This window comes from Hemiscyllium ocellatum, chromosome 9 (genome assembly GCF_020745735.1).
Source record: "Hemiscyllium ocellatum isolate sHemOce1 chromosome 9, sHemOce1.pat.X.cur, whole genome shotgun sequence".
Classification (NCBI taxonomy): Eukaryota; Metazoa; Chordata; class Chondrichthyes; order Orectolobiformes; family Hemiscylliidae; genus Hemiscyllium; species Hemiscyllium ocellatum.
Window position 1 is genome coordinate 30,938,891 of NC_083409.1, and position 22,073 is coordinate 30,960,963.

Sequence of the window (22,073 nt, forward strand, 5' to 3'; positions counted from 1 at the left end):
ATAAAAGCTGCAAAAAGCGAATATGGGCAAAAAAACTTGCGAGGAATAGCAAAGCTAACAGTAAAAGTTCCCATAAATATGTTACGAGAGAGTGTGGTACAGAGGAATGTGGGTTCATTAAAGGCAGATGCACGTGACCTAATAATGACCAATAAGAGGACAGGCTCCTTCAGTGTGAGTTGTGTCACATTTTACTGTAAAAGAGTAGTCCATAGGAAGTTTTTTTTTTAAAAAAAATCAATCAAAGTGAGGAACTTGCTTAACAAACATGGTTTGGAGAAAAGAACAAAGCAAATCTCCAGGTGCCAATAAATCCCACCCTGGTGTATGAAAGGAAATGTATGGAGGGAATGCTGATGCATTTGCCACAGTTTCATCATCATCATCATCATTATTAGTTATCCAAATTCAAGAACTGTGGCTTTGGATTGGAAAACTGCAATTCAATAGTTTTGAGTGCTAATACAGTGTCATAGTGCTGGTTGAAATTTTGTTTTAAGGTTGTACAGTAGCATGGTCTGAGTGTTCAAGTATTGTTTCTACATGGCTTGCTGCTGTGACATGAGTGTTTAAATATTGTTTGTAAATTATACACTGCTGCAGCAGCAGTGTTTACAAGTTTAAAGTTGGTACAGTGCCATAGTAGCAGGGTTTGCATATTATCTTTTGGTGGTAGATTGTTTATTTTATTAATGTTCATAAATGTTTTGAAATGGTATATGAATGGCACAACGCCATGTTTAGAAGTTGTTTACTGATGGCACTGTGACATGATATTTGTAGATTGCACAATATATTGCATCCATGCACACATGTTGAGCTTAGACCATGGAGTGATTTGGCATCATTGATGTTGTGGCTTTTCACCATCCGAAATAATGATGTCAGTGTTTTTTTCTTAATAATTGGAAGAGATACTGTATCAGGGTAACAATGTTAAGCTGATTTAAATTGGCATGATGCCAGTGTTAACTTTGAGTTTACTGATGCCACAGTGCCATATTACCAAAGATTATTCCTTTTTAATCAATAATAATGTTCTTGGAACACCGAAAACATTTTTAATTGTTGATGATGTAGACCAACAGTATCAGTATTTAAATATTCGTTATTGATGCTGCAGTGTCACAGTATCAGTGGCTAAATATTGATTAATAATAATGCAATGTCACGGTGCCCCATGTTTAAATATTAATGAAAAATTATACAGTGTCATAATATCATGTTTAAACTTTGATTATTGATGGTGCCTTGTCGCACTATAATGTTTAAATATTGATTGATAAGTTTTGCAGTTTCACAGCACCAATATTGATTATTGATGATGCAGTGGATGTGTTGTCCCAGTCGAAGTGGTATCCTTCCTCATCTGTATGTAAGGATACTGGTGAGAGTGGGTCATGTCTTTTTGTGACTACTTGATGTCCATGTATCCTGATGGTTAGTTTACTGCCAGTTTGTCCAATGTAATGTTTGTTACAGTTCTTGCAAGGTATTTTGTAAATGACATTAGTTTTGCTTGTTTTCTATATAGGCTCTTTCAAGTTCATTCGTTGTTGTTGTAACATGTTGGTGGGTTTGTGGGCTACCATGGTGCCAAGAGGTCTGCGTAGTCTGGCAGACATTTCAGAGATGCCTTTGATGTAGGGGAGAGTGGCTAGGGTTCCTGGACGTGTTTTGTCTGCTTGTTGAGGTTTGTTATTTCTCAAGGCCATCAATAATACCCTTACGGCCGTAAAATTCACTAAAGAGGAAAGCAACAACAAACTACCATTCCTAGATATCGCAGTAGAGCGAACAGCCAATGGGAACTTCAAACCAGCGTCAATGGGAAAACAACACATACAGACCAAATAGTGAACTACAAAAGTGATCATCCCAACACCCACAAATGAAGCTGCATTAGAACATTGTTTCAATGAGTCAGCACACATTGCAGCACAAAGTAACCACGAAGAGTAAAGGAAAATCATCTATACAGCATATTCAAAAAGAACGGGTATCCAATGAACACAGTCTGCCGATTTCTCAGCAACAAACCCCAACAAACAGATGAAACATGGCCAGAAATCCTCACCACTCTCCACTCCGTCAAAGACTTCATGGCAATGACTGTTAGACTACTCAGGAGAAAGTGAGGACTGCAGATGCTGGAGATCAGAGCTGAAAATGTGTTGCTGGAAAAGCACAGCAGGTCAGGCAGCATCCAAGGAGCAGGAGAATCGACGTTTCGGGCATGAGCCCTTCTTCAGGAATTAGGAAAGTGTGCCAAGCAAGCTAAGATAAAAGGTAGGGAGGAGGGCCTTGGGGGAGGGGCGTTGGTAATGCGATGGTTGAACGAGGTTAAGGTGAGGGTGATAGGTCGGAGTGGGGGTGGGGGCGGAGAGGTCAGGAAGAAGATTGCAGGTTAGGAAGGTGGTGCTGAGTTTGAGGGTTGGGACTGAGACAAGGTGGGGGGAGGGGAAATGAGGAAACTGGAGAAATGAGTTCATCCCTTGTGGTTGGAGGGTTCCTAGGCAGAAGACAAGGCGCACTTCCTCCAGCCGTCGTGGTGCTATGGTCTGGCGATGGAGGAGTCCAAGGACCTGCATGTCCTTGGTGGAGTGGGAGGGGGAGTTGAAGTGTTGAGCCACGGGGCGATTGGGTTGGTTGGTCTGGGTGTCCCAGAGGTGTTCTCTGAAATGTTCCGCAAGTAGACGGCCTGTCTCCCCAATGTAGAGGAGGCCACATCGGGTGCAGCGGATGCAGTAAATGGTGTGTGTGGACTCTGAAACGTTCCGCACATTCACCTGCACCTCCACAGACATCATTTACTGCAAGCGCTGACATCATTTACAAAATACCTTGCAAGAACTGTAACAAACACTACATTGGACAAACAGGCAGAAAACTAACCACCAGGATACATGAACATCAACTAGCCACACAAAGACATGACCCACTCTCGCTAGTAGCCTTGCATACAGATGAGGAAGGACACCACTTCGACTGGGACAACACATCCATCCTAAGACAAGCCAAACAGAGACACGCATGAGAATTCCTAGAAGCATGGCATTCCAACCGGAATTTTATCAACAAACACATTGACTTGTATCCCATTTTCCACCCCCTGAGAAAAAGAACAGGAAATGACATCACCACGGGAAATGATGTTAACCACAAGAAATAATATCACCAACCCAAGGAAACCTAAACACATAAATAGAAAGCAGGCCATGCCACCATCTGGAGGCTCCCTGCAGATGTTACCCAAATTGGTGATAAAACATTTTAAAATGAACCTTCCAGCTTAGCGAGCAAACCTACATCCATCAATATGCTTTTTAACTATTGAGTATTAATGGTGCAGTGTCTGTTTTATTATTTAAATACTGAGTAATTATGGTGAACTGTTACAATAAGAAAGCTAAGTATTGATTATCGATGGTTCGGTATAACTATCGATTTTTAAATATTGAGCATTTTAGATGCAGTGTCACTGCATCAGTTTTCAAATATGAATTATTGATGGTACAGTATTGCAGTATCAGTGTCTAACTTGATCATTACTGGTACAGTATCAGTGTTTAAATATTATTGATGGAGCACTGTCATAATTTCAGAATTTAAATATATTCATGATGCAGTATGATAGTGTTTAAATTCTTTTGGTTTAAATATTGTTGCATTCAGTGTAATTATTCTAGATTCATTATTGATGCAGTACAATCATGGTATCATTGTTGAAATATTGATCACTGGTGGAATGTTACAGTATCAATGTTTATATATTGACTATTGATGGAGCAGTATATCAGTGTTGAAACATTGATCATTGTGGTGTAGTGTTACAATGTCAGTGGTTATTAATGAGTGTTGATGGTGTGATATCACTATAATAGTAGTTAAATATTGATTATTAATGGTGTTGTGTCACTGCAACTACAGTTAAATCTAATTTTTGGTGCAGTGCCTTGGTATAGTGTTTAAATATTTGTTATTGATTTGTATAATTTTGTAACATTGGTATTTTAAGTATTGACAGGTGCAGTGTGGCAGTATCGACGTTTAAATATCGATGTTTTTTTATGCAGTTTCACATTATCAGCATTTAAATGTTGAGTATTGTAGGTCAGTTGTCACAGTATCAATGTTGAAATGTTTATTACTTGATGTCGCAGCTTAAATATTGTTTATTGGTGCAATGATTCAGTATCAGTGTTTGAATTTTGATCAGAAGTGCAGTATCACAGTGTTGTAGTTTAATAATTGGTTGTTGATGGTGCAGGGTCACTGTATCAGTGACTAAATATTCATTATTGATGCCATGTCACAGTGAGCAGTTTAAATATTAATTAGTGTCAAAATAGTCATGTGTAAATAATGACTATTGTCCGTGTCAGCATTGATTATTGATGGTGCAGTGTCTCACTACTAGTGTTTAATTATTGCTGGTGCCCTGTCAATGTATTAATGTTTAACCATTGATTCTTAATGTTGCAGTGTAGCAGTGAAGGTTGACTATTGATGATTGCTGGTGCAGTTTCACAGTATCAGCCTTTAAATATTGATTATTATAGATGCAGTGCTGCAGCATTAATGCTTAAATAATGATTCTAGATGTGGCATTCTCAGGATCAATGTTTAAATATTGATTATTAATGGTGCAGTGCCACTGTCTGAGTTTACGTACTTATTATCGACAGTGCCATGTTACACTTCCAATGATTTTGTATTGTGTTGGTGCAGTTTCTCAACATTTAAATCTTGGTGACTGATTGTGCAGTGTCACAGTATAAGTGTTTAAATACTATTAATGTTTCATCGATGTTTATATGTTTTGTGTATGATATGTAGCGTGTTATCACTTAATTTTTTTGATTCATGTAGAAATATAGTGATATCAGTGTTTAACTGTGTTAGCAAGTGACTGTGGGTAAGTGCCAGTATTTAAGTAAGAAATGCAGTGCATGGGAGTATTTGAGTTACTATGTTGTTTGTAAATGGTAAAGTACTCAGATAAGTGTTTTCTGGCCATTGAAGGGGGAATTAAAGATCATATTACAGTATGAGTGTGGTCCATTGTCAAACGTGTTTATGTTTTGTGGAGTGTTGTATCAGTGTTTATTGTTTTTATCATGATAGATAATATGTAGTCTTACAGTGTTAGTTTTCCATTTATTATTAACTATAATACATGCTGTCAATATTTACTTATTGATTATTGATGCTATAGTGCCATGGTTAGAATGCTCAAATGCTTTTTATGTGAGACTGTGGCACTGTATCATGTCTACATGTGTACAGCTGGTACTGAGCCAATGATATTAATACCTATATCATTGGCAGTACAGTACCATGGATTCAGTTGTTGTTGGCAGTACAATGTCACGTGTTGTTGGTAGATTTTTACATGGAGACAGGTTGAAAGGTTCATGGTATACAATGTCAGGTTTGAAGAAAGTTTACCATGTGAAATAAAAGTAACATTGTCAAAAGTGCATTCAGTCCGGAACTTACACTGTAGACTGTTCCACACACTGATATCCAGATGTCAAAATAGGCAGCAGTAGACTTTCAGAGATTTACAAGACTTTTATTGTACTATTATATAATAGTCTACAAATATCAGTTTCCAACTTTCCCTTCTGGAGCCTTTCCTTGTCCAGGAGCCAACACCTCACAGGGGAAAAACTTAGCTCTTGATCTCTTTTTTTAACTCGACATGTTTAGAAATGTTATTACACAACTGTGGAGCAGCTCTCATAGCTCAGAGGTAGGGACATTACCACTGCACCACAATGCCCCTAAATAGAATGTGGCTTTTTTTTTAACTGTGACTTTGAGATGTCCCACGCAGGTCCTCACTGACTCCTTGGAAGGAACCAGTTATGAGTTCAAAGTAACCCTTGGCCGGCCAGACTGACCACTGCCCATTACCTGGTCGGTGGTGAGATGGAAACCCTGATCAAATGGACAACGGACGATGTGCAAGCCTCTGCATAATCAACGGACCCTCTCCTTGACTGGCTAACTGACCTGTACCAGGATCCCCTGACTGACAGAAGAACGCTTGACCACTACTTCTCTTCATGGAATGCAGGTTTGCTCGCTGAGCTGGAAAAGTTCTTATGGTGACAAAATGTCTGAAAATGAACCTCCCAGCTCAGCGAGCAAACCTACATTCAGCACCTCAACCTGGGCTACAAATCTTCTCAAAATTCACTAACTTCTCTTCTTGTTTGAGATACAGCAGTTTGATTGATATCTATAAAATGGGTTTGCCATATATTTATTGGTACATGGTGTACATGTAAGATTGGTGTAACTGTTGCCAAATGGCACACTCAGTCAACCTCTTGATTGAGTGCTGATACCAGCATGTCTATAAGGACTTTCACTAACTTGCATAAATGCACATAGAATGCTTTCTAATTGGATACATCACAGCTTGGTACAGTGACTGCTGTGCCCAAACGAGAGAGCTGTGAATACAGCCCAGTCCATCACAAAGACCAACCTCCCATCCATTGATTCCATCTGTACTCCTTCGCTGTCTCGGAAAGGCAGACATCATCAAAGACCCCTCCCACCCCGTTTATAACCTCTTCCAACCGGCAGAAGATATAAAAGCTAAAGTGTAACGCACCAACAGGTTCAAGAACAGCTTCTACCCTGCTGTTTTTAGACTTCAAAATGGACCTCTCCAATTCCAAATCTAACGTTGATCTTGCTTTTTGTGCACCTTATTCGTGCCTGTGACCTTTGTATTCCTTGTGCTGTTCCGTCACCCTATGATCTTTGTATGGTATGCCTGTACTGGATGCAAAACAAAACTTTTCACTGTACCTAGGTACATGTGACAATAATAAAACAAACCAATGGTGACAATCTGCCTGGCTCTATGTTTGTGCTGAGAGGCAAGTCAAAACAGAAATGACGTGTGCCTTTTGTGGTCTGGCTGGGATGCCAGAGCACAGCAGGGCAAGCTGAGACAGGATGCACTGAAGTAGGTACACAGCGAATGTGTGCTAAGAGAGCAAGTGACCAACCCTGAGATGCAGCCTGCTGCAGTCATCGAGCTAGGTCCCTAGGAGCAAAGTCTCTTTGCAGCAGTGTTGAAATGAAAGGTGCTGGCTCGCTCCAGAGTGCAACATTACAGGTGCAGGAGGGGATCAGAGATGTGCCCTGATGGTATCCAGTCTCCATGCGCCAATGCCTGTGGATGTGGGGTGCACAGGGAATTCTCTAATGAGGCAACCATGAGAAGTTGGTGCCATCTATCCAACCTGGGATTTGGAGGGCAAATGATGAACTGGAGTCACCAGGTACCTGCTCTGCCTTTCACATTGGATAAAAACTAGATACCAAGATTTCCCAATGGGTGGGAGAACAGGAGGTTGCACACTGATGAGGCTAGATTGGGTAATAATGAGATTGATCATGAATGTATCCCTGTTAATGGTCCTCTTGCCATGAACTAACCAGAATGATATCTTGACATCCAGGATTTGATGGAAAATAAGACTGGTCAGTTTTGCCGTCAAGCAAGGCCTCACTCAACATCTCCCATGATTTTGCCAAATTTCTCACCATAGCCCACATCATTCAGAGCCTGGGAAGATTCATTCGCAGTGTCAATGTTTATACATCTATAGGACATTTATTGATCAAACAGTGCCATGATATTTATTGATGATAACGTACCAAGGATTCCATGTTTAATTGTTGTTTATGGACCAAATAATACAGTACCATGAAATCCACATTGTAATAAAGGCAAAACAGTGCAGTTGCTGGAAATCTGAAACACAGAATGCTGGAGAAACTAAAACAGGCCTGGCAGCATCTGTGGAGAAAGAAACTGAACTAACGTTTCGAGCCCGGTATTGCCTCCACTTCAGAACCAAAGAAAAATCACACTGGACTCGAAAAATTACGTGTTTTTCTCTCTCCACAGAAGCTGCCAGACATGCTGAGTTTCTCCAGCATTCTGAGTTTGATTCATGTTGTATGGTTACTTTTTGATGGTACAGTCCCATCATATTATTTGTGTTGGTTATAAATTAAGTGCTATGGTGTCAGTGTTTGTATGTTGGTTATAAATAGTGCAGTGTTTATAAAGATGATTAGGGATGGAGTATTGCCATTTTTATCAGTGTATAAAAGCTGTCGAATGCCATGGTGTGAGTAATTCAGTGTTGCTTGTAACTTTTTTGATTGCACATCATTAGGTTTAAATTTTAGTTGTGGAAGGTTTTTTTCTTTCTTCAAGAATTATGGATGTCACTGGAAAAAGCCAACATTATTTGCCCATCTCTAAGAAGTGCTGGTGAGTTGCTGCCTTTAACCACTGCAGTCTATCTGGGTAGACCTGCAAAGCTGCTGGGAAGAAAATTCCAGAATTTTGACCTAGTGACTGTCAGAGAGCAAAGTCATAGTTTCAAGTCAGGATGGTGTGCCTGGGAGGCAACTTGTAGTGGTGATGTTTCTATGAAGTTTCTGTCCTTATCCTTTTAAGTAATAGAGGTCAAGAGTTTTAAAACTGTTATCGAAGGAGTAGTGGTGAGATGTTGTAGTGTCTCTTGTATGTATAGTAGGAAGATCTCCTGCCTCTGTGCACTAATGGTGGAAAGTGAGAATGTTCTAAGGTGATGACTGGGATGCCAGTCAAGTGAGCTGCTTTGTCCTGGGTAAGGATAAGCTTTGTGAATGTTGTTGGAGCTGCACCCATCCAGGAAAATAGGGAGTGTACCACCACACACTTGACTTGTGTCTTGTAGATGCTGGTCAAGCTTTGGGGAATCAGGAGGTGAGTTATTTGCCACTGTATTCCTAACCTCTGACTTGCTGTTGTAGCCACTTCATTCATATGGCTGGTGCTGTTCAGTTTCTAGTCCAAGGTAACTCTCAGGATGTTGGTGGTAGAGGATTTCAGCGACGGCAATGCTATTGAATGTCAGTGGGAGATAGACTCTCTGTTGTCAGATGCTCATTGCCTGGATCTTGTGTGGTGTGAGTATTACCAATTTATCAGCTTAAAATTGTGTGCTGCCCAGACCTTGCTGCCTACAGACACTGACTGACCGCTTTTCTATCTGAGCAGTTGAATTGAACATTGTGTGACTATTAGTGAATTATCAATTCCAACCTTCTGACCTTGCCAATGGGAGGTCATTGATGAAGCAGCTGAAGATGGTTGGATCAAGGACACTGTCCTGAGGAACTCCTGCAGTGACTGACCTGCAACAACTATAACCTTTTATGCTTAGTATGACCACCCCGTGCAGGTATTTTCACTCCCTCCCCTACCACCTCATATTGACATCAGCTTTGCTCCATGATGCTACACTAGGTAAAATGCTGCCTTGATATTGACAACAGTCACTCTCACCTCTTTTGACCATGTTTGGATCAAAGTTGAAATGATGTCAAGAGCTGAGTGATCCTGGTAGAACTGAAACTGACCGTAAATGAACAGGTTGTTTCTGTCTAAGTAGCTCTCGGTAGCACTGTTGATTATAGCTTATCAGTTTGCAGATAGTCAAAACGAGGCTGACAGGGTGGTAATTGGCTGGATCGGATTTTTCCCATTCTTTTGTGGACATACCTGGGCAATTTTCTACATTGTCAGCCAAATGCCAGTGCTGTAGCTGTATTGGAGTGGCTTGGTAGGGTCCTGACTATTTCTGGAGCACTAAACTGTAAATCTGTTGCAGGGATGTTGTCAGGGCCAGCATTATGCAGCTGCCATTTTGTGATCTCATGTGAAGTGAATCAAATTGACTGAGGCTGAGGAACCTCTGTGTGACTGAGATGGATCAAGCACTTGGGCAGGTCTGGCTGAAAGTGGTCACCGATACATTGCCTTTTGCACTCATGGCTTCCCCCATCATTAAGGGTGGAGACATTTGTGGAGCCTTATCCTTCAGTGAGTTGTTCAATTGTCCACCACTGATGACCGGCAGAACTGCAGAGCAAAAATCTGATCCAAACACATTGAATGTTGAAGGAAGTCAGCAGGTGTGGTAGTATCTGTGGAGAGAGAAACAGAGTTAATGTTTCAAGTCTGGCATGACTTTTTTTTTCAGAACGGAGTTTCTCCAGCATTGTCTGTGTTCAGATTTCCAATATCTGCCTTTAGTTAAGATCTGATTCATTGGCTTTGATGTTAATTAGCTGCATCTATAGCGTGCTGTTCCTGTTGTTGGTGCGCCAGTAATCCTGTGTTGTAACTGCAATAGGTTCATGCATCATTTTTTAGTTGTGCCATTAAGAAATGCTTTTGGCAGATCATACTGTAATCTTCTTTGACCCAGGGTTAATCTCTTGGCTTGATGATAAAGACAGCATGTAGGATATGTCTGCCCATGAAGTAAATGCTATTTCTAGAAGCGTCAAGTGTTCAAATAGTATTCATTGATGGTTCAGTTCTAAGACAAGATTATTTAATTGTTGTTTATTGATAGAAAGGTGCCACGTTACTGTTTAAATATTACTTAATGATCAATATTTATCATTTTTTTAAATGTTCATTGATGACAAAGTGTCCTGTGCACATATTGATTATGGTCTGTGCTGTGGTATCACTTTTACAGATTCTTCATTAGTAGATTGCTATTGATTACATGTTTTAAGTTATATTTCTAGAGAGTATGATGCTATGGTGTTTGTGTTCACACATTAGTTATTGTTAGTAAACTGAATTGACATCAGTAGTTAAATATTACCTATAGATGGTGCATTACTATCTATCTTTTTAGCAGTATGTTATAATGTGTGTAAATGTTGTACATTAATGTTAGTGGCATTACATAATTGCTTAAATGTGGTTTTTGTACAATACAAAACGCTCCTATCAGTGTTTATGTAATGATTATGGCCTGATTTAACTATTGAGCATAACTTTGTTAGTGTCACCAGGATTTAAATGCTATGTGTAGGTGCCACACACAATTCAACAGTATCAGTGTTTAAATGTTTTATTAATGATTTCCAGTTGACTCAGTGCCTTTGTATGTCATGACAACAAATCTAGGACGCAATTAGGAGCTTCATAAAAACAAAAGTAGGACCACAAAGATAGTCAGTCATTTCTGGATTGCTCACTGAGCCATGAACATTTGGTGCAGAGTGAATAAGATCAGACTTCAATGTGTGTTGTGGTCGTGTGGTTTCGATTCACAGGGTCCTGGCACTAGGACTGGGGAAGGTGGGAGCTGAACTGTTGGGACAGTCTTCACCCAAACCACGTTGGGACCAAAACTCTGACGAATACACTATGTCAGTGTTTAAATTGTGTACTTCTGGTCCAGTGTCATGATATCAGTGCTAAATGGTACTTAGAATGGTAACGTGCGGTTGCATTATGTTTACCAATAACATGACAACATATCAATTGTAAACATTAATTAAATACTGATACCATAGCATTAAAAATAAATCCCAAGAAGCGAAGCAAATCACAAGGAAAAGAATTAAGGAGCTTAAAGCAATCACTATCACAGGGGAAAGGTCATGGGAGTTTAGATTGTCAAGAACAGTAAAAATTGACCAAAATGTTAGTGAAGAGGTAAAAATGTGTGTACGGAGAGAATGATTTGGAGGAGAGAATGTTGACTAGAAATGTAGGGTGATAATATATGCTTCAGTAGGTCTGGCAACAACTGCAGAAAGAGAGAGAGACAGAGTTAAAGTTTGGAGTCTGGCTCTGATGAAGACTCACTCTGGACTCGAAACATGAACTCTCTTTTCTCCTTGCAGATGCTGCTAGACCAGCTGAGTTTCTGCAGCAATGTCTGCTGTAGTTTCAGAACCCCAGTGTCTGCAGTTCTGTTCTCTGATAATACATATTCCTTTCTGGCAAAGTGCAAATTGCATCAGGTTTCTCTGAGGGATTCTTGCTGCGAGACCCAATGTGATTTTTCATTGTATCTTGACAAACGGCAATAATGTAAGAAGTAGGAAAAAAATAGGTCGTTTGATCCATTGAGTCTGCTTTTGCCATTCAGTGAGGTCATGACTGGTCAGTTAATTCTCAAATCTATGTTTTCCGCTTTATCTCCAAAAGCGTTGACTCCCTTAATGATTAAAACAATCTACATCAGATATAATTACTTAATGACGAAGCTTCAATAGCTTTCTGTGGTAAAATAAAATTCAACAAATTCACCATATCATGGAAATCGTCTGCCACCTACCTCATTAAATATATGATGAATAATTATGGAGCCAGCACTGATCCACGAGTAACAGTTTGCCATCCTGAAAATGCCTCCTTTGTCTCAAACCTGTCTTCTATTAGTTAGTTAATCCTCAACCAATACTGATATGCTAATCCTAACCACCATGGGATCTTTTCTTAAGTAGGCTGAGGTGCAGGACTTTATCAAATTCCTCTTGGAAATCCAAATATTGCATCCACTGGTCCCCCTTTACCTGCATTTTAGCTCCCGAAACAGCTGCATGATTTCCATCTCACGAAGCCATGCTGTCTCTGGTTGATCATATTATGTATTCTAAATGTCCTGCTATTACATCTTCTATAATCGACTTTAGCATTTTCCCAATGCAGATGTTAAGCTAGCTGGCATACTTACAACATGGAACGGTACAGCACAGTACTTTGGCCCTCAACGTTGTGCCGACCTTTTATCCTTCTCTAAGATCAAATTAACCTACATACCCTTCATTGTACTATCTGGCATGTGTCTATCCAAGAGTTGATTAAATGTCCCTAATATAGCTGACTCTATTACCAATGCTGGCAGTGCATTCCATGCACTCACCACTCTATGTAATGAATCTACCTTTGACATCTCCCCTAAACCTTCCTCTTATCATAAAATTATGACCCCTTCTGATAGCCATTCCACCCTAAGAAAAAGTCTTTGAGAGACATAGATAGAGTGAATAGCCAATGTCTTGGACATGTCTATCAAGTCACCTCTCATCCATATTTTCTCCAATGAGAAAAGCCCTAGCTCCCTCAACCTTTCTTCATAAGACAAGCCCTCCAGTCCAGGCAGCATCCTGATAAACCTCTGCACCCTCTCTAAAACTTCCACGTCCTTCCTATAATGAGGCAACCAGAACTGAACACAATATTCCAAGTGCAGTCTAACCAGGGCCTTATAGAGCTGCAGCATAATCTTGCAGCTCTTAAACTCAATCCCCCTCCGCATGAAAGTTATCATATCATATGTCGTCTTAACAACCCTGTCTACATGGGTGGCAACTTTGAGATATCTATGGATGTAGACCGCAAGATCCCTCTTTCTCCATATTGCTAAGAATCCTGCCTTTCACCCTGTATTCTGCATTCAAATTCAACCTTCCAAAATAAATCACTTCACACTTTGCTAGGTTGAACTCCATCTGCCATATATCAGTCCAGTTCTGCATCCTGTCACAGTCCTGTTGCAACCTACAACAGCCCTCTACACTATCCACAACTCAATCAATCTTAGTGTTATTAGCAAACTTATTAACCCACCCTTCCACTTCCTGATCCAATGCATTTATAAACATAACAAAGAACAGAGATTCCAGAACAGATCCCTGTGGAACGCCACTGGTCACCGGGCTCCAGGGTGAATACTTTCCATCTACTACCAGCTTCTGTCTTCTGTGGACCAGCCAATTCTGTATCCAGACAGCCAGATTTCCCTGTATCCCATGCCTCCTTACTTTCCGAATGAGCCTACCATGGGGAGTCTTATTAAATGCCTTGCTAAAATCCATGTACACTACATCCACTGTTCTACCTTCGTCAACGTGATTTGTCACACCCTCAGAGAATTCAATAAGGTTTGTGAGGCATGACCGACTCCTCACAAAGCCTTGCTGACTATTTCTTATCAGGCTATGGTTTTCCAAGTAATCGTAAACCCTGTCTCTCAATATTTTCCAGTACTTTGCCCACCACTGACACAAGACTGACTGACTGTTCTGTAATTCCCAGGATTATCCCAATTCCCTTTCTTGAACAAGGGAATAACATTTGCTACCCTCCAATCATCTGGCAGTATCCAGTGGACAGTTACCTGTTTTTTTTTATTTGGTCTTCCTTTTTGAATAAATGTGGTACATTGTTGGTTTTGCACATTTCTGGGATTTTTCCAGGATCAAAGCATCCACTATTGCTGTAGTCACATCCTTTAAAATCCTAGAATGGAACCCTTGAACCCAATTAGCTTCCCTCATACTTTTTCTGTAGATCTAGTTATTATCTTTATTTCTTTCCCCCCTTTAGTCCTTTGATTGTTTACTAACTGTAATGTTATTAGTAGTCTCTGCCATAAAGACTATTGCAAAGTAATTGTCCAATCTTCTATAGTCTCCTAGCTCTCCATTAGTACTTCCTTGTTCTGTAAGGGCCCAATTTTCACTGGTGTCTCAGTTTTTAAAGAAGTTCTTACTGTTCATTTTATGTTAATTGCTAGTTTGCTCTCATAATTTATTTTCTTCGTACTCGTTATTTTTTCGAGGCTTCATAAAGTCCTCTGATTTACCACACTTTTATTGTTCAATTTGATGCTATCCTTAACTTCCCTGATTATATAATTTCAGAAACCAGAAAAAACACATTACTTTCAGACCACTCAGGCCTGTTGGCATCATGGTAGCCTACCAACTCACTTAAACAGTGACTAATGAACCTAAAGGATCCATTAGATACTACCAGCAAAACTAACATAATTTAGGAATTGTAAAAAAAAAACTACATTGGATAAACAAGGAGGAAACTTGCCACCAGGATACATGAACACCAACTAGCCAACAAAAGACACGACCCACTATCACAAGTTTCCAAACGTACAGACAACGAAGGACACCACTGTGACTGGGACAACACACATGGCCTAGGAGAGGTGACACAAAGACACACAATAGAATTCTTAGAGGCACGGCATTCTAACCAGAACTCCATCAATAAACACATCAATTTAGATCCTATCCACCTTCCCTTGAAAAAAAAGAACTGGAAATGACATCACCCACCTTAAGAAACCAAGATCTATAAGTAGAGAGGCGGGACATACCACCAGCACTTCACCAGAGACACTCACTGATGATGATACCTGGTATGGTGATGAAATGCCTGAAAACCAACCTTCCAGCTCAGCGAGCTTACTTACATACTTACCCTCCTTCCTCTCTGGAATCTATCTCTGCTGAGTCATTAACATTTTTTTTAAAATGTCTGTCATTGTCATTGTTTATCGACATTTTGTCTGCTAAACTTTTTTTCTGGTCTACTCTTGCCAAATCTGCCCTTGTTGCAATGTGATTAATTTTTTATATGTTTAGCACAGTTCTTTCTGACCCAGGTTTCTCATTCTCAAACTGAAAAGTGCATCATTAACTATAACACTAAATCTATAACATTCATCACATTCTATTCCAATCCCATTTTATAATGCACCATACCTGGAACAACTTGTCACTCGTTGGATATCTGGCAAAAGATTAACATGCCTTGCACCATCTTTAAAAGCCTTTTGTAATTCCAGATTTATTTTAATTGATTAGTAGTTTCTGGATTATTGGTTCACTGATAATGCCACAAGACCATTGCCTTCCCTATCATTTGTTAAATACATGGACCAAAGCTTTCTACATTATCCAGGTGCAGCCTCACGATCACCCTGTACAGTTGTAATAAGCTTTCCCTATTTTTAAGCTCTAATCCCTTTGTTATCAAGAACAAAATTCCATTTTGACCATTCCATGAAAAAAAATAATGACAATTAATGAAGTTAAGTGTTGGTCCTATAGAAAGTAAGCCTGAAGAATTGATCATGGAAAACACAGTTGTAAATAAACTGAGCAGGTGACTTGCAACAAGCTTCATTATGGAGGATGCATGTAACATCCCAGAAGCAGCTGTAAATCAGGACTGAAAGGGGAGGGAAGAACTCAAGAAAATGGCCATTACCAGCAAATTAAATTGTTGGAGACGCAAGTTAACAAGTGTCCAATCCAGGTGAACTTCATCCTAAGGTCTTAAAGAAATGACTAGTTAGGTAGTTGATGCATTGGTTTTCATTTTCTAAACTCCCTCGATTCAAGGAAAATTCTATTAGATTGGGAGATATGAAATGTAACTCCTTTTATTCTAAAATGAAGTGGAAATGAATCCAAGAAACTACAGGCCAGTCAGTTTTACACCTCCTTTCAGAAAATGCCAGAAGTATTCATAAAATAGGTTCTAGTAGGGCACTTCAATTTGAGATAGAGGTAGAGTCAACATGGCTGTGTGAAAAGGAAATCATTTTTCATCAATTTATTAGGGTTCCTTGAGAAAGTAACCCATGCTCTGGATACTTTGATTTCGGAAAGCAGTTGATAACATGTCAAATAAAAGTTATTGTGGAAAATAAATCTCACAGTTTAAAGGGTAGCATATTGGCTTGGATAGAAAGTTTGCTGGCTAAGAGATTGCAGAGTAGGCATAAATGGTTCTTTTCTTATGTTGGCAAGATGTAACATGTGGTGTACCACAAGGATCAGTGTGGAAGTAGTAAGAACTTGGCACACTGCTGCATGATGGGATACTTGACCAAGGTAAAAGCTATCTTGGCACTCAGCCTCTCACTTTAGATGGAAAATATTGCTGGAGATAAAGACTGAGGTTGTATAATTATAATTTGACGAAATATTTCTACTTTTTATTCATTCACAGGTGTGGGCATTGCTGGCTAGGCTAGCAGTTATTACCCATCCCTAATAGCCCAGGGAATAGTTAAGAGTTAAGCACACTGCTGTTGGGCTGGAGTCACATTTAGGCCAGACCAGATAAGGGCCGAATGTTCTGCACTAAAGAACATTAGTGAAGATTATGTGATTTGGATGAGTGGATGGAAGCTTTGGTTTCCATGTTTGCTGATGACACACAGATGGGTAGAGTGGTCAGTTCTGAAAATTGATGTAAATGTAAGACAGAAAGAATATAAATGGGTTAACTGACTGACCTTGGACTTGGTAAATGGAGTACACTGTCAGAAGGTGTGAAATTGTCCATTTTGCCTGGGCGAATTAAAAAGATGCATATTATCTAAAGGGTGAGAAATTGCAGAGCTCTTGGGTGACGTTGTGCATAAATCAAAACAAGGTTAGTATGTGGGGAAGCTGCTAGAATGTTAGAGTTTAGCACGAGGCGAGTTGACTGCAAAACTGGGATGCTTTGCTTCAGTCACATAGTTCACTGGTGAGACCTCATCTGGTGTACTACGTACAGTATTGGTCACCTTTTTTTAAGAAGAAATGTATTGAAAGCCAGTCAGGGAAGGTTTTGTCAGAATAATACCTCGAATTGATGTGTTTACTTATATAAAATGCTTGGAAAGGTTGGACTGGTATCTGCTGGAATTAAGAGTAGGGGGAGACTTGATTGAAACACATTAGATCCTGAGAGGTCTTAAGGGGTTGGACGTGGAGAGGACCTTTCCTGTTCAAAGGAATCGAGAACTAGGGCTCACCGTTTAAAAATATAGTGTTGTGATTAAACAGACCCTTCAGTCCACTCATCCATGCTGGCCAGATATCCTAAATTAATCTAGTCCCATTTCCGACAATTTGGCTTGTATCCCTCCAAACCCTTCCTATTCGTATACCTATCCAGATGCCTGTTAAATGCTGGAATTGTACCAGTCTCCACCACTTCCTCTGGCAGCTCATTCCATACATGTACCATCCTCTGCATGAAAAAGTTGCCCCTTAGGTCTCTTTTAAATCTTTCCCCTCTTACCTTAATACTGTGCCTTTTAGTTTTGGACTTCCCTACCCTGGGGAAAAGACCTTGACTATTCACCCTATCCATGCCCCTTATGATTTTATAAACCTCTGAGGTCACCCCTTTGTCTCTGACACTTCAGGGAAAATAGCCTCAGCCTATTCAGCCTCTCCCTATAGCTCAAACCCTCCGTCCTTGTCAATCTTTTCTGAACCCTTTCAAGATTGTTAACATCTTTCTTACAGCAGGGAGCTCAGAACTGAATGCATGTTCCAAAACTGGCCTCACCAATGTCCTGTAGAGCCGCAACATGACCTCCCAACTCTTATACAGTATGCTCTGACCAATAAAGGCAAGCATAACAAACACCCCCTTCACTATCCTTTCTACCTATGACTCCAACTTCAAGGAACAATGAGCTGCATTCCAAGGTCTCTTTGTTCAGCAACGCTCCCCAAAAACAGAAATGGGTGATTTTTTTTTTCTGAGAATCGTGTGCCTTTGGAACACTCTCTTCCTGAAAAGTTGGTGGAAGCAGGGTCTTTGAATACTTTTAAGGCAGTGGTGGATAGATTCTTGTTGAGCAAGGGGGTGAAAGGTCTTTGGAAGTAGGCAAGAATTTGGCTGTGGAAGGCAGTAGTGAGAGTGGTAGAAAATGAGCCTTTATTGAAGTAGAGTAGCAGAGCTCATGAGCCTTCGGGTAAAAGCTGGTGGCATCTACACTGAAGTGGAGAAGGACATTGCACAGTACTGAAGGAGGTGGGTCATTCCTCCAGAGAACTGACAGTGCTGCAGGTGCCTGGCAGCCTCTGAGCAGGCTGGCATGGTCTGGTATTGTAGCCTGCACTGCTGGTCCTGCTGGAGAAGGAGGCCCTGCCTCTGCGCCACCCTGTTCCAGCAGAGACTCCATGACCTTGCCCACGTAGTGGGGTGCCGCTTTGCCCCTGGCTGCCAAACTCAGGGCAAATGTCAGGAAGTGTGCAGGGCAACTCTAGACAGGTATCACTGGCCCAGCTAGTACACATTGGCGCTTTACAGATGGCCCAGATGCAGAGAATTCCAGGAGATCTCGGCAGTGATGGGTTGTTCCAGGTATGGCATGTGGTCAGGTGGGGCTGGAATCAGACATGAGGGCCAAAATAGAGACTGGGGCATGTAGTTGATGAGGCAAGTTTGGGAAATTACATGAGAAACCACGCTTGGACTTGCTGCAGAAATCTCTCCAATTACGTTCATCCCTTTTTGAACCAAACTAAAGAAACAAGGTTCAGCCTCACTTTGCTGCATTAAATGTCATCTGCTGATTTTCTGTCCATCATGCTTGCTTGTCTATGTCCTGTTGAAGTCTATTGCTATCCTCCTCACCCTTCATGATGATCAAGGTTGTTTTGTCATCTGAAAATTTTAAAGTTGTCCACAATCTACTCACTAATAAGATTTAGAAAAAGCAGTGGTCCTAATACTGACTCCTGAGGAACCTACCCGCTTCAGTCCAATAAATAAGCATTAACCAGTATTCTATAAATTCCTGTCTCCTGAAATGCCACTGACCAGCTTGTCCTGCAGGCTTCACTAGCAAGTTTATTCTATGGAACTTACTGGCCTATTTACAACAACTCTCATCCATTCTCTTAATTATCGTATCACAAAACTCAAATGAATTTGTAAAATACAAACAACAAATGCTGGAAATATTTACCAGCTCAGGCAGCACCTGGGAAAGAGCAACAGAATTCACATTTCGTGATCGATGACCTTTCATCATTCCAGCACTAGTTCTAGCATTTTCCATTTTCATTTCCGATTGCCCAGTCTCCCCAGTACCTTGCTTTTGTGTTAGTTGCTAATAACACTTTGGCTTTGCCGAAATGGAGGCACATCCATTATGAATGCTGGAGACTTGAAATAAAAACAGAGATCTGGCGAAACCGAGCAGATCAGGCAGCAAGTGTGTAGAGAGAAAAACAGGGGTGAACTTTTGAATTGAACGAGCCTTCTCTGCCACATTGTCACCGTTTCAGTCTTTGTTTTCTGATTTTAACGAATACTTGCTGCCTTTCTTTGTTGAATTCACTGAGTGTCAAATTTATTGTGGTGATTAATACCTCGAGTTTTTAATCATTCTCTGCTATGTTTTATACACTGAACAGTTATGTAATATGCCATTCATCTTTGTGTAGAAAAATGCTTTTTCCTTAAGTTTGATGCTTTCCTTAACTCCCTTTAGTTAACCACAAGTGTCCTCCCTTTAGAGGTTTCTGTATTTTAGGAATATACTTCTGAATTATTCGCTTAAATGTCTATTGATCTTTTCCCTAACCTAGTACACTTTCGCCAGTTCAGATTTCAAGCCCACATAGTCATCCCCTCCCCTTCAGGCTAGATATAAAATTCAGTCATATTGTGATTACCATTATGATTACTATAGGCTGCAGCCTTTACTGTGAGGTGAATAATTAATCCTGTCACATTACACGCTTGAGTCAGTTCCAGAAAGTGGTGCTCCGAAACATTATCTGAAAAGCATTATACGAATACCTCAGCTAGGGAGAATATAGAAAGTTAGGCAGGAATTTTAAAAAAAGAGGTCCTCAAGGACAGTAATATCTGGATTATTCCCAGTGCTACGAGCTAGTGAGGGTAGCAATGGGAAGATCGAGCAGATGAATGCATGGCTGAGGTGCTGGTGCAGGGGAGAAGCGTTCACATTTTTGCATCATTGGAATCTCTTCTGGGGTAGAAGTGACCTATAAAGGAAGGATGGATTACACCTGAATTGGAAGGGAACTAATACTGGCAGGGAAATTTGCTAGAGCTGCTCAGGAGGATTTAAATAAGTAAGGTGGGGATTGCGATCCAGGGAGATAGTGGAAAGAGAGCAATCTGAGACTAGTACAGTTGCGAAAAGGAGTGAGTCAAACAGTCAGGGCAGGCAGGAACAAAGCAGAGAATAGGGGTGGGATTGATAGTTAAACTGCACTTATTTCAATGCAAGAGGCCTAACAAGGAAGGCAAATGAATTCAGGACATGTTTAGAAACATGGGATTGGGATACCATAGCATTTACAGAAATGTGGCTCAGGGATTGACAGGATGGGCAGCTTAACGTTCCAGCGTCCAAATGCTATAGGGAGGATCGAAAGAGAGGCTAGAGAGGAGGGGGAGTGTCATTTTTGATAAGGGATAGTGTTATGGCTGTACTTAGGGAGGATATTCCTGGAAGTACAGCCAGGGAAGTTATTTGGGTGAAACTAAGAAAGGGATGATCACCTTATTGGGATTGTATTATAGCACTCCCTCCACCTCCCTCCTCCAAAAAAAGGATAGGGCAGGTGACCGAGATGTCACTGGGGGACCATTTGGGTCCAGCAACCATAATTCTATTAGTTTTAAAATAGTGATGGAAAAGGAGAGACCGGACCTAAAAGTTAAGTTCTAAATTGAAGGAAGGTCAGGTTTGATCGTATTAGGCAAGAACTTTTCAAAAGTCGATTGGGGGAGGTAGATATTTGCAGGTAAAGAGACAGCTACAAAATGGGAAGCCTTCAAAAACGAGATAATGAGAGTCCAGGGGCAGTATATTCATGTTGGGTGAAAGGCAAGGCTAGTAGGTGTATGGAATGCTGGATAACTAGAGAAATTGAGGTTTTTGTTAAGAAAAAGGAGGAAGTGTATGTCAAGCATAGACAGCAGAGATTGAGTGAATCATTAGAAGAGTAAAAAGGCAATAGAACTATACTTAAGAGGGAAATCAGAAGGGCCGAAAGGGGACATGAGATAGCTTTGGCAAATAGGGTTAAGGAGAATCCAAAGGGATTGTATAAATATGTTAAGGAAAAAAGGGTAACTAAGGAGAGAATGGAGCCCCTCAAAGATCAGTAAGGCAGCCTATGGGTGGAGCCGCAGGAGAGGGGAAGAGACTAAACGAGTATTTTGCATCACTGATTACTGTGGAGAAGGACATGGAAGATATAGAAACTGGGGAAATAGATGGTAACATCTTGAAAAAATGTCCATATTATAGAGGAGGAGGTGCTGGATGTCATAAAATGCATAAAAGTGGAGAAAGCCCTAGGACCTGATCAGGTGTACCCTAGAACTTTGTGGGAAGCTAGGGAAGTGATTGCTGGGCCCCTTGCTGAGATATTTGTATCATTGATAGTCTCAGATGAGGTGCTGGAAGACTAGAGTTAGCTAATGTGGTGCCACTGTTTAAAAAGGATGGTAAGGAAAAGCCAGGGAACTATAGACCAGTGAGCCTGACATTGGTGGTGGACAAGTTGTTGGAGGGAATCTTGAAGGATAGAATTTACATGTATTTGGAGAGGCAAGGTCTGATTAGGGATAGCCAACA

The 22,073-nt window shown here is 40.5% G+C and overlaps 1 protein-coding gene across 1 annotated transcript in view; it reads left to right on the forward strand.

Annotated features, from left to right (window-relative positions):
* Positions 1-22,073, forward strand: part of LOC132818488 (pappalysin-2-like) — a 487,615-nt gene that overhangs the window by 298,532 nt on the left and 167,010 nt on the right. The gene's annotated exons all lie outside the window — the stretch shown is intronic.